This window comes from Narcine bancroftii, chromosome 9, assembly GCF_036971445.1.
Source record: "Narcine bancroftii isolate sNarBan1 chromosome 9, sNarBan1.hap1, whole genome shotgun sequence".
NCBI classification, from domain to species: domain Eukaryota; kingdom Metazoa; phylum Chordata; class Chondrichthyes; order Torpediniformes; family Narcinidae; genus Narcine; species Narcine bancroftii.
Window position 1 is genome coordinate 114,805,270 of NC_091477.1, and position 12,446 is coordinate 114,817,715.

A 12,446-nucleotide genomic window follows, 5' to 3' on the forward strand; every position below is an offset into this window, starting at 1 on the left:
ATGTTTCATCCATCAAAAGAAGCAATTTAACTAAAAAAAATTTAGCAGCAGGGAAATGGTTTGTTGTTAACCCTGTATGAACGCGTGAGTAATAATCCAGAGAGGTACTAGCACTGCGGTCGGCTAATGTACGAGTTGTACAATAATCAGGAATAAAATGCATATTGGGCATTAACTAATAGGCAGTCCATTTCATACACTGTGAGATTATCTCATTGGATTCAGTGCAAATGTGATATCTTGTGCAACAGCGTGAGAGGGTTTTCATTCCGTTCAATTTTGTTAAATGCATTTTGATCGAATCATAATGCTTGTCACCAGTGTTTCAATAGTCGTAGCAATCTTGTACTCTCAAAAAAAATATCGAACAGTGATTAAAAAGTGAGCCAGCAGAATCTTTGCAGATCTTAGTTCATTCATTATTCATTATTCCCTTCATTTGTTTTCTATCTAAATTTGCCAGTTGGTTTTCAGAAGCTTGTCTGAACTCCACAGAAAGGGAAATCAGATTTGTCCAATTCAGTGTTGCATGCATGACAGTCTCCCCATGTTAAAATGATTCTCATCTTGCCTGTATCACACACATTTTTACCACCGCCTATAGCCAGACACCTGACCACCTATCTTTCCTGGCTACCTGTTATTGCAGAAGCTGAAGACCCTTTTATATTTTTCTCAAAGACCATTTATGAATTGGTGGACCAAGGCAACTGAGAAGGTCTGCTTAAGAGCTTCTGAGGTGTCAACCATCTCTAATTCTTGGAGTAAGACTGTTATTCCTTTTTACATCTCTTCATTGTTTCAGTATCCTTTAAGGTGAATTACCCATCTGCTCCTTCTCTGTGGTAAACCAGTGGAGATGAATAAAGATGATGACCACATCAAGCTTGGCTTTGGAAGTGAACAAAAATAACAGTAATACCCTCCATATTGAAGCACAAGAAACTGATGAATCAATCTGTTGAAAATCAAACAAAAAATGGGTCACTATTTTCATGCATACTCAATGAATGAATGAATGGATTGAATGAATGTATTGCTCAATGAATGAATGAATGTATTGCACAAGTGCAATTTACCTCAAACCTCATTGCAAAACACAGTCACATCCTTTGTTCATGGACTTTTGGAAATTGGTTCCAGGTTCCAATGCACAAAGGTTGATGGCACAAACTTTGACATCGGCTGCTGTGCGGTACAACCTTGCCAGTCAGCTGTCCAGCCTGGTATTTTTTAAAAAACACAAATACAGTTTGCAATCTAATTGGCCCAATGTGTGTCCCTTGAAGCTCGTGCATATTTTAATTACCTTTTGAGCTTGATAAAGCAGACTGAAGTGGTCAAAGAAAATGGAGATAATGCTTAATGATCAAAATTGGAAGTTCATTCACCCACAGCAAAAACGTGGGAGCTAAACAAAGCAGTAAACAAACTCTGCAGATGCCAGGGTTCATTTGAGACTGGGGTCACAAACGGTTAAGACTCTTGAGGAAGGGCTCAGACCCGAAATACCATCGGCCTCTTACTCCCTCTGGATGCTCCCTGCTGCATTTCTCCTACACTCCCGGGTTCTGCACTGAACAATGATAACAAGGTCTACTTTCTATCATTCCTATCCAATCTTCCTTTAACAGCCATTCAAGGTGATCTAGTCAGCCCCATTATCCAGAATTCAAGCAACTGGCAACCTCAAACAAACCAGCATAAAAAATCTAGCAAAATAAATATAATTAAAATAAATAAGAATAAATAAAAATATTAATAAAAGTTTAAAACTGTAAAAGTGAATGTTCTCTGAAGTAACACATAAACCTTTAGTGAAGATGGGAGCAAATACTGAGCTAGCGAAGTGCTTTGGTCGTGCTTTGCTCATAACAGCTGTTTGAATAAAGTTGATTTTGAATAAAGTGGTGTCACCCAGAATGAAGAGTTGGTTGATGCTGGTCACCCTTGGGGTGGCTCTCTTCACAGGTCTCTTTATCCCTGCTTAGTAAGAATCTTTATTATATGTTATTAAGTATATTAGTCAGGCTTATTTGTAAACTTGTGGGGAGGGGGTCAATTATCTATAATATTATTGTTCTTCTTTTGGGTAGCTCCATGGAGAGGGAGGAACGTGCAGATGCAGTGATGGTTAAATGTTTTCAAAGAATATGACTGAAAATAAAGTAAAATGTTTTAAAGTTCATATGTTCATGCAAGTGAAGTTTGTTCAGTGTAATTACAGGAAGAGTATTTTTGTCTTTTAAACTGTTAATGCAGGCATATCTATTAAGCATTGTTAGAGGAAGTCTCAAGCAAGTGGAAAATTCACTTATCTGGCATCGACTAATCTCTATAAGAGACAAATACCAGGGGTTTTACTGTATTTCCTTTCTGTCTTGACCAACTCTATTTTGAAGGTATCTTAAGCCTATGCAAATATAACCATTTTGAATGGGCTGTTTAATAAATATTTTCATATATCAAGAAGATTGGAAATCAAATATACATCTTTTAAATAGAATCTCCTGTTAAAACAGTTGTAGAGGACATTAATAATAACAAAAAGAAGATAAGTAGGGAAAAAAAATGAATGCTTTCCAAATGGCTTACCTTTTATTAGGACAACTTCTCACTTAAACAATACAGCGCAGTATAGGTCCTTCGGCCTTCGATGTTGCGCCAACCATCTATATCCCTTCCTAAAAAAAAACTAAATCCCCCCCCACCCCATAACCCTCTAATTTTCATCCATTTAGAGGGTTTCATTCTTAAAAGCTCTCATTGCTGAGAATGTTAAAATTCTCAGCACTTTAAACAGGCTTTGAATTCAAAAGTTCTAACTTGTTCCAGAGATTATACAACTGCCAAAAGTGCTTTCCTTTGCAGCTTTGTTTCAAATCTAATGTTTGTCCATACAAAGGCTTGAGCAAGGGGAACAATTTTCAAAGAACAAGTCCCAGTTCACTTTGTAAATGCCCAATCCTGCTGACAATTCAAACAAAATTCTGACTCGTGAGCACAAAAGCCTGGTAGATCCGTAATTTGCAATCTAGTGATTCCCTCAGCTGGAGTGATAGTCTTACTTCAGCCTGAAACTTCTCATACATCAAAAATGTTGGTGTACAAGAGAGACAGCAGATGCTGCAAAACTGAAAAGACAACAAATATGCTAGAGGAATTTAATGGATCATGAGGCATCATTTCGGGTCAAACCCCCTCAAGAAATAATAAGAAATGGGCAGTCGAATAAAAGGATGGGTTGGGTGGGGGGGGGGGGGAGAGGAGCACAGGTTGGCAGTTGATAGAGTGGGAGAGGGGGAACAATGTGGAGAAAAAGTAAGAAGGAAGAAGATGATGGAAGGAAGAAGCAGAGGCCTGCGGATAATGCACCTTGATTGGGGGAAGGAAGGGAAGGAGGCAGGGAGCTGCAGCAATGAAAGAGTGGATGACGGGCAGGTGGATAGAACAGGAGGGGGAAGAGAAGGAATGGACCCAGAAGGATAGGGTAGGATAGGTAGGGGGAGGGGGAGTTGATTAAAAAAAGGGGGAGGGTGGAGGTCATTGGTGATTCCGTCTGGTTGGAGACTCCCAATGTGGAACAAGGTGCTGTTCCACCAAATTTTGAGTGACCTCAACCTGGCAGTGCAGGAGGTCATGGACAGACACGTCAATAACGGAATGAGAAGTGGAATCAAGATGGGCGGCCACTGGGAGGACCTTACTTTTGCAGTGGACAGATCAAAGATGTTCAAAAGAGCGATCTCCCCCCAATGTGCACCCAGTATCCCCAATATAAAGGAACAAAAAGGTTATTTGATTTGTGAAAGATTACCTTCAATAATTTCTAAGTTTCAGTCTTAGTTGCTGATGGTGAATTTTCACATTCCCCACATTTAAGCTTTTCTAGATTACAAATGTAAAATTAAAACAAATTACATGTGATATTTGCAAATCAAATGTAAAGATGTTGCACAGGAGAGAAAAAAATGAACAAAGTGTGTCATCCACAACCTAGAGACAGGAGCTATTGTAATGCCTTTGCTCATCTGATTCCACTTGGAATAAAATTTCTAGCCAGACTGTACATCCACCTTAATGTACATACCAGCAGTGCAAGGAATTTCAAGGACCAAGCACTTGTATTATTTAATGATTTCCTTCCAGAATTTTCCTCCAGCCAGGTAATCTTCCTCAACTGTGAGAACTTCTTCATTCAACTGTCTTTGCTTTCTAAATGATTACATGGAACTTCCTGAGCTGTGATGATGTGTATGCTCTCAAACACAAAATAAACTGAAAATGATTACTTTGAAGTGAATTGAAAATGATTTTGAACAGATATTAATTGATTTTAAAGATTATATGATAGACAGGATTCTAGCCAATTATGGTCCAAGTAATGGCATAGAGATTCAAGCCAATTGAATCTGCAACGTGGAAACAGGCCGATTCCTTTTGCCTGCATTTGGCTCTTCTCCTTTGAAACATTTCTGAACCCCATACCTTTCAAATGACTTTGAAACATTGTAATTGTACCACCACACCAGGCAGCTAGTTTCATATACCCACCATCATCTGTGTGAAATAGCTGCCTGCTTGGAGCCCCTTTACATTTTTCTCCTCTCATCTAAAATCTATATCCCCTTGGAAAAAGATTTTGACTATCTACCCCAGTGGTTCTCAACCTTTTTCTTTCCACTCACATGCCACTTTAAGTAATCCCTATGCCATCGGTGCTCTGTGATTAGCAAGGGATCACTTTTGGTGGGTTGTGGGTGGGAAGGGAAGGTTGAGAATCACTGCTCTTGACCTAATTGTCACTGAAATATTTTGCTGGAGAAAAATTGTCATTGGCCCATTTCCTTTGGAGTTATGAAACCGTGCACATAACGAGTCAATGAGGTATGATTAAAACAGTGGCTTTCAAACTTTTTCTTTCCACCCACATACCACCTTAAGCAATCCCTTACTAATCACAGAGCACCTATGGCATAGGGTTGAGAACCACTGACTACCCTATCTGCACCCCTCAATTTTATTAGCCACCTTTACTCCAAGAAAAACACTCCCAAACCTATCCTGTCTCTCCTTATAATTCAAGCTGTCAACATTCCTTTGAATTGTTTTCTGCATCTTTTCTAACTTAATAATGCCTTTCACATAGCAATCAGAACTGCACACAATACTCCTAGTGCAACCCTAACAAACAATTTGTTCAAGCATAACATGATGCCCCAACTCCATACACCTTCTTCACCACTACGTCTACCTGGGTGGCCAGTTTCAGGGAGCTATGTCTCACTGCTCTTCAGCATTTCCCAGGACCTTGCCATTCACTGTACACATGCTTCCCGATGTGCATCACTTCACAGTTATTGGAAGTAAATTCCATCAGTCATTCTTTTCCTGACTTTCCCAGTTGATCCAGATACTGTCTACATTATGTGATACAGAGACTGCCCAAGTGCAGAACTTGTTCTACCTTATTCAGGATCGTTAGTTTGTTTACATTTAAATGTTTTCCCTTTGCTATTCCTTATCTATGGGCACAGAACTGTGAAGAGATCATGAGTTTAACTTGCGGGGAAAATTATCAAGCCTCATCTGTTGTTTGTCACTTGCTTGGAGAATAAATGAATCTGTGGGAGGACTGATCATTGGATGCATTGAACATACAACAGTGCATCGCAGAAACAGATCGAATGACCCACAATGCCTGCACCGAACTTAATGCTAAAATTAAACTAAAATCTAATGCTTGTAGTGATACATTTCTCACTTTACCCTGCATATTTATATGTCTATTCAGAAATTCCTTCAATGCTACTACCATATCTGCATTGTATCATGTTGATACTGTTGATAGCTAACCTTCTTCACCAACTTTGGTGTAGTCTGCAGTCAAACTGGCAGGAAAGAGATCAAGCTGCTGGTGAGCTTACTTCAATCCTTTGATCCATTCTGATTCTGATCATGAATGAAAACCATTTATTATTGCAAAGACCTTAATTGGTTCCTGTGTGTATTGAATCTTAAACATCACACAATTTCAGATACACCAATAGAAAAATAAATTTGTTATTTCTACATTTGACCCTTAGCCAAGCTGAAACGTTTCAATCAGGTGCTCTCTGAGTGAAAGAGACGAGTCTCAGAAGAGTGAAGAATTAACCAGTTCTATAGTTTATCATTCTCAGGGCTTTTTCTTCATTCTGCTATTGTTGTATTCTGCACAATCATTTCCTTTGGCATCTGAAATGAAAGAAGTCAGAACCCAGGCAAACAAACAGCTACAATTACCAGGTCCCTCTTGATTCTACAAGCCTATGAAAGCCATATTGAAATGCATTCAATTTAGAATCATTTAGTACCTTCAGGACAAAAGCATCTTATGTTTTTATGACAGTAATAACATGTTGGTTGTCATAATAAATCTTACAGCTCCTATAAAGAAGAAATGACTATGAATGCATAAGACTTAGCTCATGAACATAACACAAGATTTTTTTTCTAAATAATTGCGATGTTATTCAATACTCTTACATTTTAAATATGACAACTGTTTTGGAAATATACCAATATATAAACAACTTAATTTTGTCCTGTGAAAAGAGGGCATCAATGTAAGGGGTGCATTTGTTAATAACATAGCATTATATTTATAAAAAAGTATATGATCCCCAAATAAAACATTTTACTTGTATATAAAAAAATCTAAATACATATGCAAATTTTAAGTTGATAGGGGCCTCCAGGAATTGTTTTCTATTATATAATGAATCCATCACCTCATGATAATCTACAACTGGGAAAAATTGTAATGCTACAAAATTCATCATATAATGTTATATACCTTGAGGCCTTGTCAAAATTATTTTTCTCACATATCCGCTTGGGCTATCAGACATAGCAGTTTGCAAAATTACAGTAGGAATGAAACTTGAAAACAAATATTTTAATGCACGATGGCTGAGTGTTTAATGTATTGGACTTAAGATCCTTTGAAGTGCTTCATGTGGGCTCAAGCCCCACTCTTGACAATCTGAAATCCATGTGACTCTGCAGGTAGAGTTGTGCAATTTGATTTAGCCTCAGGCCTTTGTCATTCAATAAGTAATAGCAGCCCTTTAGGGAAAAAAAACCTGCATTGCTTGCTGGGGTACTGGAATACCTAGATACCAAAGGAAGTTGCACATGTCCCAATTCAGGATGGTACGGAACTTGGACGATGACAATATCCCTTTGAATCAAAGAAGTGTAGGACAATTTACACAAGGTAGAAGATCTTTCAGCCTATTGAACTTGCACCAGTAACCTGCAGATGTCACATAGAAATGTCTTATCCAGATGCATCACAGTTTGGTTCGGGAGATGCTCTGCCCAAGACCACAAGATCGTGCAGAGTCAAGAAACCAGCTTAGACCATCACACAAGTGAACCCCTCCATTGACTATGTCTAAACCTCCTGCTGTCTCTGGAAAGCTGCCAACATATTGAAAGACTCAACACACCTGAGTCACGCTCTCTCTCCCCCCCTTCAATCAGGCAGCAGGTACATGAACCTCCAGGTTCAAGGAGAGTTTCCTTTCTGCTGCTATCAAATTCTTAAGCGACTCTCTTGTTGGCAAAAGGTTAATGCCCCTGCACTAGTTTTAACTGCACTTTGCTCTATACCAGTCATTCTCAACCTGTTTCTTTACACTCACATACCATGTTATGTAGTCCCCATGCCATCTGGTGCTCTGTGATTAGTAAGGAATTGCTTAAGGTGGTATGTGAGTGGGAAGGGAAGGTTGAGAATCACTCTGCACCCAATTGTTATTGAAATATTTTGTTTGAGAAAAAATTGTCATTGGCCCATTTCCTTTGGAGTTATGAAACCGGCACATAATGGGTCAATTAGGTGAGATTAAAACAGTGGTTTTCAAACTTTTTCTTTCCACCCACATACCACCTTAAGCAATCCCTTACTAATCACAGAACACTTATGGCATAGGGAATACTTAAAGTGGTATGTGAGTGGAAAGAAAAAGTTTGAGAAACACTGCTCCATGCCCTAAACTTTGTCTCAGTAACACTAAGTGAGGAGAACTTATTGTCATATACATCAGTGCAATGTGTAGATGCACTAAAATCCCTACTTGCTCCAGTCAAAAAGTATGTAAAATACAGTATGATAGTTTACATTAAATTACTAAAATATACCAACGCAGAAAAAGAGACAGTAAATATTATGATGGATAAATATTCACTGTTGCCTTTAATACAAGAAAAAAAAGAAAAGGACTATATCCTGCACTCTTGAGATACTGACGACACCCTGCACTGCCTGCTGTACTTAAGAATGGGTTGACTTGCCTGGATAGCATGCAAAATGAAGCTTTTCACTATACCTCTGTAGTTGTGAAAATAAACAATTCAATTCAGAACCCTTGACAATATCTCAATTGTTTCCTGACCCTCTGCTCTCACTCATCTTCTCCTGGACAGTGCAAAGAGTTCCCAGGGGCTTTTTCTTTCAAAGGTTTTTCCCATGAAATTTCTGATAGCTCCACAAGATTCCTCCACCAGGTATGTCTTCCCCTCCCATTACCTTTCAGCATTTCAAAGAAATTTTTCTATTTACCACGCAGCTCCTCTCTATTCATTCTCCCTCCCTATGACATTATCCACTGGAACTGCAAGAGATGCAACCTTTGTTTTTCAGTGTCTCTTCCCACCATCCAGGCCATCAAAAAGTCTTTCTAGGTGAAGCAGAAATTCACTTCATTGTCTTTCAATAATGTGTTCGGCATTCAGACCACAATATCCCCTCCTCTGGAATAACCACTTGTAGACTGGGAGATGACTTTGCAGAACACTTGTGTTCACTCTGCAGTCTGACTTTGAGCTTCCTGTTGCCTGCTACCTTAATGGTCTGTTGAGGAGGGTTCCAATCAGTTCAAGGCGTTGGCCATGCAGGACTGAGAAGAAGAGGAAATGAAAATCAAAATAAATGTAGATGTTGAAAATCTGAAATAAAAGCCAAAAAATAGTGGAAATTCTCAGTAGGGACAAGCGGCATCTGTGAAAAGAGGATCTGATACTGTCCACCTCAAGTCTCCCAACCTGGAACCATGAACTGTTCCTCATTCCACAGAAGTTGCCAAATCAGCTGAGTGTTTCTAGCCATTTTGTTTTTAATTTCAGAAATGAAGAGAAAATTCTTTCCCAGAGAGAATTGTGATTCCCTACTAAAGCAGGCTGTGGCGATTCATTCACTGTGCGTATTTAGAAGAAAGGACTGATAGATCTTTAGGCATTGAGGGAATTACGGTTGAGGAAAGTGTCACCAGCGGCTATGATCATAATGAGTGGAAATGCGGACGTGCAGGGCTGCGTGGTCAACTCCTCCTTATGTTTATTATTTCCTTGTTTTCTCATACAGAAAATCTCTTATAGTGCCAGCAACCCAGGTTCAACTCTGGCATTGTAAGGAATTTGTATATTATCTCTGCGTCTGCATGGGTTTCCTCCCATTTTCCAAAAACATATGCAGTTTGTAGGTCAATTGGTATATTTGGACAGCACAGGCTTGTGGGCCGGAAGGTCCTGTTACTGAGCTGTACGCCTAAATTTAAACATTTAAATTCAGATCCAGTTGTCTTTTGGTAGTTCCTATTGCTTTCACTGTCTCAATGAAACAACTCCTGAATAATGGAAATACGCTGCACTCTTCTGTGTTCATGTGGTTTGAGAGTGCAAACACTGACTTGCCGATAGCAGCGCATCATATTACCGAATGCATAATTGACACACCAATCCACATCTGTATCGCAGAAGCTATAAAGTAATTTGGAGAATAGAAACTGCACAGTGATCATGTACAACCAAGAAAATGCTGAGTTGACCAATTAGCAGCGAAAATGTCCAAAGCATTTACCAACTTGCCTTTGAACACCCAGCAGCAGCTGTGGTCATTGTTATGCCAAGAGAAATTGCCACTGAAAATACATGTTCTTCAGGTGCTAATTATAGAAAGGCTCAGCTAAACAGGCTGCATTTTGAAAATATATTAGCAATCAGAATTTCCATTCTTTTTAAAAATAAAATTACAAGAATGTGCCAATGTTTATGGAGCTTTGCATTCATTTATTCAGAAAAGGATTAGCATGGACTAGCAGGACCAACCCATTATCTTTAATTGCAGGACTGAAAAATTACACTTAAGCATTTAAAAGGGCAGCCTGTCTGGTAAATTGTTCCGCAGGTTACCATATTAATAAATAGAGAGCATATTATAACCCTGTGACAAAAATACAAATGGAGCGTAATATAGAAGCATATGCTGCAGCAAATATATGACCAGAATCAACAATGTTTAAACATAGTATTGGAGTCTCCTGCAACAGCAGGTCTGATGCAAGTGTTCTCAAAGCACAAGAATTTGAGCTTCTTTATAACTCTACACAAACTACTCAAATGCTTTTTTTTGTGTGTGTGTGTATGAAGAAATGAACCAACCCCTCCATTGTGATTTTTTTTCTGTTTTAATTTCGACCAGGGAATAATAGACATTTTTGACATGGTTTTTAAAGGTTACATTAATTCAGACACAGAGACAATACAGTACAGTAACAGGCCCTTTCGGCCCACAAGCTGCCCAATTACACATAGTTGACCTCCAGCCCCAGTACAGTTTGAAGGGTGGGAGGAAAACAGAGCACCCAGAGGAAACTCACACAGACATGGGGAGAACTTACCAACTCCTTATAGACAGCAGGAGATTCGAACACTGGTGCCAGTCCCTAACGCTATAACAGTGTTGTCAATCATAAAAGTTCCACTCATTTAGCCTCTCGTTACTGTCCTACGTATTAACTTAGATCACGTTGAACTGCGTTTAACTCAATTTTTCCCATTTCTTTAAATCTTACTTCTATCCTATTTCACAAAATCAATCCGTTTTCAAGTTTTCAGTTGATCTTTGCCTTCAGCCTTTTCTTATTTAAGGGAGAATATTCTGGAATTCCCTGTGGCCCTTGCCATTAGTGTTTGAAATTCAAGAGCCAAGAATTCTCCTTTTGTTTTAAAACACTATTGTTTCCCTGCTCTTAGGGAAATTGGACTGCCATTGAAAAGCGAGGCAGCTGCGGTTATGCTGCCTGTCTACATTTGTATGAAATGTTAGAGGTATAAAGGGCAACAAGATTCTCTGCACTTATGTTTAAATCTGTGTTTAGGAAAAGGAATACCAGTGGCATTCCTATCACTCAAAAGGAGTTGGTGGCACAGCTTTGAATGCAGAGTGATTTATGGCAGAAAAGGACTCATCATGTCTTTGGCTGACAAAATAAATAGCAACTCCACAATCTCCATCAGTACTGCAGCTCCCAGGAAAGAGGTAAAGGAGCCGCGAGACTTGCACGTATTTTAACCCCTTCTCTGCTCGCTATACACCCGTGACCGTGTGGCTTGGTACGACACGACCATCAATAAATTCGCTGATGATCCCATGGTAGTGGGATGTATAAAAAGGGGCGATGAGTGAGCATACAGGAGGGAGATTGAAAACTTGGCTGAATGGGGCACCAACAACAAAACCAAGGAGCTGATTGTTGACTTCAGGAAGGGAAAACCAGAGGTTTTGGGGGCATCAGAAGTGGAGAGGGTGAGGAAATATAAGTTCTACCTTGGAGGATCTTTCCTGGATCCATCACATGAATGGCATTCTTCCTTGGGAGTTTACGGAATTTAGGTACAACATCAGAAACCCTGGAAAATTTCTACAGATGTGTGTTGGAAAGTGTGCTGACAGGCTGCATCACAGTATGGTATGGGATCACCAATACCCCTGAATGTAAAGCCCTGCAAAAGGTAGTGGATGCAGCCCAGGACATCACAGGCAAAACCCTCCCCACCATGAAGAACATCTACAGCGAATGCAGCTATCGGAGAGCAGCAGCTATCAACAAGGCTCCGTAACACCCAGCACATGCAGTGTTCTCACTGCTACTGTCAGGAAAGAGGTAAAGGTGCCGCGAGACTTGCACTACCAGGTTCAAGAACAGTTGCTACCCCTCCACCATCAGACGCCCCAACAACAAACTCAATCGGGAACTCATTTAAGGACTCCTACTTTTGCACTTTTTCTTCCTCTCTGTATTACACAGTTTGTTTCTATTTCTCTTTTTGTTTACATGTATAGGTTGTGTAGAGTCTTTATTTTGCACTAAGTGGTAATTCTGCCTCTCCTTTAGGAAAAAGAATCTTATAGTTGTATGTGATGTCATGTGTGTATTCGGACAAGAAATCTGAATATGACTAAAATTAATCTTATTTACCGTAATTGGTCCATGGCCTTGCAGTTGTAACACAAAGTTTTAATGCAGGTACTTTTCAAACATGATAAGAATTTCCACCTCAACCATCTTTTCAAGGAACGAGTGCAGACCCCAACACTCTTTGAATACAAGTATCTT